This window comes from Mytilus californianus, unplaced genomic scaffold (genome assembly GCF_021869535.1).
Source record: "Mytilus californianus isolate M0D057914Y unplaced genomic scaffold, xbMytCali1.0.p SCAF_9, whole genome shotgun sequence".
Lineage (NCBI taxonomy): Eukaryota > Metazoa > Mollusca > Bivalvia > Mytilida > Mytilidae > Mytilus > Mytilus californianus.
The window spans coordinates 92,114,034-92,121,140 of NW_026262745.1; the positions used below are offsets into that span (position 1 = coordinate 92,114,034).

Consider the following 7,107-nt stretch of genomic DNA (forward strand, 5'->3'; position numbering starts at 1 on the left):
TTACATTTGTCATTTCGGAGCCTTTTACAGCTTGCTATGTAGTATGGGTTTTGCTCATTGTTGAAGTGCGGTGTCCTATAGTTTCTTACTTCTACGTTATTTTGTCTCTGGTGGAGAGTTGTCACATTGGCAATCATACCACATCTTATTTTTATAAAGACGTGGTTTTCTTTTGCATTTACTGCAGTTATTATTTTTCAGTATATGAACTTTATTTAAAAAAATAATCAATAAATTTCAAAATATAAAATGGTATCAAATATATTGGTTAACGAAATTTTTTTTAAAAAATGAACAAAATGTAATCGTGCAAAAATGTCGTATATTTGACATCCAAAGCAAAGTTTACTGTGTTGTGTTTTGGACTATTAAAACAAATAACATTTTAAATTTGGTAGTCCGGCGCGCTTTTCTGGATTTATCTTCATTAGAAACGATCAAACCCAAATACTGAAAGCCAAGGACGTATACGTGACGAACTGTATGACAGAAATGGACCTAGAAAAATTATGAACAATACTTTAAAAAATGCCCTCATCAGGAACGATAAAAACCAAACTTTTTGAAAGTCAAGGATGTTTAAGTACCGAAACACGTAAATATCAAAGAAAAAAAAAGCCAAATCCAACAGAGGCCAACTTTGCCATAGGCAGTTGTAACCTAAGTTTCTTTGGTCATTTATTTTCTATTTCATACCGAAACTTTTAAATAACGCCTGACACTTCTTCTTGCAAATTACTGACAGATAGGGGATTTGAGCATAAATCAAATCCGATTGAGTGGTTACATAGACACTTGTTGTCGATTCATATTATCAACTGTTAAGATTGATAGTTTACATTACTAAGCCGATTCAACTGCTAGTGTAAGGCATTAATGATATAATATAACAAAATATATAAATTTGTCGAAGTAAAGAAATATTCATATCACCCTAAGCCAAGGGAAATGAATGCTATACTTAATTCCTGAACATAAAAATAATAATTTACATCTAATCTTTCTTATCCGCTTTCTTAAATAACTAGTCACGACAAAAAAAATGATAAACAATACCGATTAACAGTTAATTATCTGTTCTCTGACACATTTTTTACTGTTCTGTTTTTACGTCTGTTTTATAATATAATATTAAATAATATATATATAATTTTATAATATAATATAATATAATATATATATAATTTTATAATATAATATAATATAATATATATATATAATTTTATAATATATAATAATATAATATAATATAATATAATATAATATAATATAATATAATATATAATATAAAATATAATATAATATAATAAATATTAAATATAATATAATATAATATAATATAATATAATATATAATAATATAATATAATATAATATAATATAATATAATATATAATATAAAATATAATATAATATAATATAATATAATATAATATAATATAATATAATATAATATAATATAATATAATATAATAATATAATATAATATAATATAATATAATATAATATAATATAATATAATATAATATAATATAATATAATATAATATAATATAATATAATATAATATAATATAATATAATATAATATAATATAATATAATATAATATAATATAATATAATATAATATAATATAATATAATATAATATAATATAATATAATATAATATAATATAATATAATATAATATAATATAATATAATATAATATAATATAATATAATATAATATAATATAATATAATATAATATAATATAATATCTCAATTTGCAGTATCAAGTATTTAATCTATATACATTTCAATTTAGATGCAAGATATTTTCTGTTCATTGATTATACAGTCATGAAATGCTAGTAAACATTGTAGAATAACAAAATTACACAAAATCTTGACTGCTAAGTTGAAATAAATGCTGTGCAATAGTATAGAGAACAACAGCCTTCGCTTCGTCCAAAAACACTTTCCCGATGGATGAAGTGCACTTGTTGTTAATTAGTTGCAAATTGCTTGAACGGCATTTGTACTTTTTGATTATCAACCCAAACAGTTCATGATAAGTCTTTTTCTTTAGAATTAGGCCCATCTACCTTATATAGTCGTTAAAATATGTTATTAACATGTTATGTTAACTCTTTTTCAAACGTTCAAAAGATATGAATTATAATGGAATTTTAAAAAAACTTTATTCTTGTAAATCCGAATATATCGAACGTTGTATACACCGAAGTCATCAAGAGGAAGACGTCAGACAAAAGGAACATCACAATCTTATGCCGAAGATGAACCGACAACCCTTAACTAAAGAAAAAGACAAAAAAAAACAAGAAAATAGTCCACAAAGCATTGCACAGAAAACTAAAGATTGAGCAAAATGAATCTCCTAAAGTAACCATCGGTCATTTTAGTCGCCTGTAAAAGTTAGTAATGTTTCTAATGGCACCCATCGTTCAAAGGAGAAGCGACAAATACAAAATGGACATCCTAACTTATAAGTCGAAAATATAATGACAACACCATGGCAAAAAAACGAAAAAGACCAAAAGACAAACAACAGTATACAAAACACAACATATATAACTAAAAACTGAGCAACACGAACCCCATCAAAAACCGCTGCTCCGGAAGGATGAGCAGATCATGCTGCACATGTGGCACCCGTCTGAGTAAACATTTGACATACAATGCATAAGATTTGAGGAAATAGAAATTTATTGATGCTTAAATCCCGCAAATCAAGTAGGAATTCACAAATCAAGATTGCAAAACAGAACCTGGGTGATAATGCATGAACACGAAATCAGAGCGAGACTGGGTGTGTTGATAGGGTAGGACTCTGTAGCTAAAAATGCATCACCCGCCATGCGAGCGAATTCACACTCAGTAAATAATCAAAATAGAAGAGAGGACGCAATCGGTAAATGTGCAGATCATAAAGACAACTTTTCTGGTATATAAAGATCTTTCACCGAAAACATGTCTCTTGTGAGTGGAGGATATTTTACTGTTGAGAAATGGGGGAAAATGAAAACAACACGCTATAAATTTCATGCACCCGAAGCGCTTTTCTGGATTTGCCTTCATCAGGACCATCAAAGCCGAATATTTGAAAGCCAAGGTAAGAACCGAAAAAGTTGAAGAGCTATATGACCAAAATGAAGCTAAAAAATAGCCAATTCCATCTAAGGTCAACTTTGCCTGAGGGAGTTGAAACCTTAGTTTCTTTATAATTTCAAAATTTATTAACGAACAATTTTAGAATGGTTTGTTTTAAATCGTGTCAGTACCAAAGTACTGACTACTGAGCTGATGATACCCTAGGAGACTGATAGTCCACCAGGTATCGACCCAATGCTGTAAAATTTAAACAACACATTATACATTTCATGCTGATAATTGGAAAGCTGCAATGGTCACGGTTGTCATAAATCTTTGTTTTAAGTCGACCATCTATGTAGATATCAAGAAAAAAAGCACAACTTCTAATTAACGGAATATCCTTTGTGTCATATTCACGGAATTATATGAGATGCAAGCATTATTCAAAATGTGGATTTTAAATTAAATCTGTTTAATTCAATGAGTGCAAATACATAACGGCAAGTAGGGGTGCACAATTAGTACTCATTGGAAAACGTACTGCTTGTTGAAATATTAATTCTCTAGATACAGTATAAAACTATGATGTCGATCGAAATACAACGTAGTCCAGTATTTTGTAGTTACCGTCTTCGGAGTGTTTGGTGTCAGAATCAGTAATATGTCCTTGACCTTAGACAAGAAACTTGTATCTACTCTAGTTTTAAGTGAAGTCAATTAAGACATTTTCATATCACTACAAAATGGTAATGGTTGTGGTTGTAGATTTTGGATTTCATCTTTAGTTTTATTTGATATCTGATTGACACTACTGACTGTTTATACTTCATCACAATATTTTTTTCTAAAGAAAGAATATTTGTAAGAATTTTAGAGAGATGTTTTTCATTGAACATCAAGACCAGCAGGCTGTATATCGTTCTTTTTAAGGGTTTGTGTGTAGTGTTTGCATACAGTTACAAGAAGTATAACAAAAATACCGAACTTCAATGCAAATTCAAAAAGAGGAAGTCCATAAAAACTGAAATCAAGCGCTATCAATCAACGGAACAAGAAAAAAATAACTGCCATATTCCTGACTTAAAGAAGGCATGGTTCGTCGTCCTTTTCAATATTGATACCAAAGGACTGAAGGACGGAATTTTAGAAACTATTGTGATTATAGTACTTCGAAGATTTGAAATGCACTCTTAATTGCATGAGCACACATCATTTGGTGAATAGAAATTGATACCGTTAATGTTATTTGATCCATTCATATAATTTTCCAGTTCAGGTTAATTTGACTCGTGTTTTGAAAATAACACTTTCTAAATTTGGAGCATACATAAAACTATTCAAAGTCAATGTTGCTTGTAAAAATAGGAAGTTATTTGACCTCTCGGAATAGTGAACTGAATTTTGATAATGATATAAAAAAATAAATATGGTGAAATCCCAAAGATTTTCGAACCGAGGATAACAGAACATCTAAAACGGTATAAAAGGCAGGTCATGGCCATGACTACCCTGTGGTGAATACATAGGTGTTAGATAATTTGTTGATATCACATCATCTGCGACTTGACAACATATATGCAACATATATTTTGTCGTTGCATCCGTAAGAAATAGCTGTTCCCATAAATCTCAAACCGAGAATTTTTATCTTCGTAAGCAGTATGATGTACTCAATATGGGGTCGTTTGTTTAATGCTATATTTTCTCTATAAGACTTGCATAGAATCAATGAAATGATATAAGGTGATACACAGCAATGAGAGAAAAAATGTGGTTACTACACATGGAACATGCCCATGGTCTTGTATGACAAGTTCATGATGGCGTTCTTCAAACTTTAGAAGATTTCTTTATAATCCATCCAATATAAAATGTAAATGAAAACAGTTTTTAAATTATTTAAACTTTAAAATGTAGAGTTTTAAGTGAAGATTAGTACGGTAAACTGTATGTGTAAACGTGACTATTCCCATGTCTATGAAAATCACGTCTGTAAATAAGTAAATGACAACCTATGATTATCTAATATAAAGACTAGATAAAACATTTGATATGAATATGGGCCTGCACTTTTGTTATTTATCTTAAACTTCGTTACTAGTAGTTTTCAAGGATATTTGTGAAATATAACGTCCTTGAAGTTAGCATACAATTTTAAAACACAAAAAAGCTGATTTTAATAATACATAGTAGTGATAAGAATTGAAAATAAATAGTTTCTATAAAAAATGTGCCAAACAAGGCTTACAATTAAGTACGCAAGACGCACGTTTCGTCTACATTAGACTAATAAGTGGTGCTCAATCAAGACAGATAGAAAGTAATATCAAATACGTAATAAAGAGGATAGTAAACAAAATATTCCAAAACAAAATGACTGAACTCATCAATATACCATATTAATAACTTAAAACACGTTTCGTCAACATAAGACTCATCAGTGGTACAGGAACCGAAATAGTTTCGAAGGTATAGGAAAACTATAGTTTATAAACCATTGTTCTTAGTCTGGGTAATGAATTCTATGTTACATTCTTGGCAACAGCAGTTTATCGATAATCAAATGTTATACACACGATACGATTTAACAGTGTTCTCCCCAGAAATTTTTTAAGGCGCAAAATTAAAGGGCATGTAACTCTTTTTTTAGAATGAACTATTGGGACATGACGCAATCAGTCATAAATCATGACATGCAATATGAATTATAAAGCTTTATGACATGTGTTTAATAATGCATAGTATTAATAAATTACAAGGATATATATATGAAATGAATTGATTTTAAACACATTTATATTACAGTCAATTAGAAGTCAAAATGTAAATATAGTTCATGAAAAGATCCTCCTGTTCTTCTGGGCCTTCCAGTACTGAACAACTTCAGAAATATTTATCTCTGTGCTCTCTGCTCCTTCTAGTGATATTGTTACTAGACAGTTTGTTATTTTATTTGACAGTCTGTTCCTCAACTCTGTCTTTATCCTCTTTAGGGTTGAAAACCCCCTTTCACAATCTAAAATATAAGGTAAATAAATAAATACCTGAATTTTTATATTTCAGCTTAAAACTTAAATAAATAATATGTTAAATGAAAAGATAAAGCATGTTCATGTTATGATGTAAAAGATTTTATTTTGGATAAGTATTTACCTGCAGTTGATGTAGGTAATAATAAGCCAACAGCTGATAGACTTGACAACAGAGGAAAACCTGCTGCTAACTTGCCAGCCAATTGCTGCATGACCATACTAGCAGATAGTGACTTGAGGCTGTCATCAGTTTGAATGGTATTCTTCAGTAGCCTCCACTCCTGGTTTAATGGCACCAAATCCATTTTGAAGTGGTCTGAGAGGATCTGAAAAAGATATATCCAATTTAAAAAGATAAAATATATAAATGGAATAAAAAAAATAATAAAGAGTTAAAAAACTGTTTGGTATTATACTTGGTTATATTTTATAAAAGAATTATAAACCTATTTACCTCTATTTGCTCCCTGCCATAACCATCAGCTTCTTCTGGATCTTCAGGAATACTGTTGGGATCAAATACAGAAAAGCTTTCTCACAGAGGTAAATCTGGAAACCTCTTCTCCAAATTCTCTACCACATGATCAATGTATGGAAAGTAGACCTCAAATGTATTTTGGAAATGTTTACCTTGTGAACAATTTTATAGAACATACATATTCAATATACAAATCCAAATTATTGTTTTGTCATATACATGTACTGATGAATTACCTGTCTTTCAAATTTATCAAATTCCTCCTCTGTTGGGCTCTTGACTTTGAAGTTTTCTTTGATTAAATCATCTATAACATTCCTTACTGAAGCATAATTTTCCCCATGCCTTTCTTTAAATGATTGAATGGTCTTTATAGTTCCAGTCACAAGAGGTCTTACTACTGTGTAGTCTTTTTCTCTGTTAAAAAAAATCTTGTATTTAATAACTTAATTTAGATTATTTACCTATTTGAATACTGACATTGCAGATATTATAACATTTAA

The 7,107-nt window shown here is 29.2% G+C and overlaps 1 long non-coding RNA gene across 1 annotated transcript; it reads right to left on the bottom strand.

Annotated features, from left to right (window-relative positions):
* Positions 1-5,893: 5,893 nt before the first annotated feature.
* LOC127716417 (uncharacterized) lies at positions 5,894-6,726 on the bottom strand. Its single transcript, XR_007988910.1, has 3 exons — positions 6,581-6,726; positions 6,248-6,452; positions 5,894-6,110 (listed from the first exon to the last, which is right to left on the bottom strand). It is a non-coding gene; the product is annotated as an uncharacterized LOC127716417 (long non-coding RNA).
* Between the last annotated feature and the right edge of the window lie 381 nt (positions 6,727-7,107).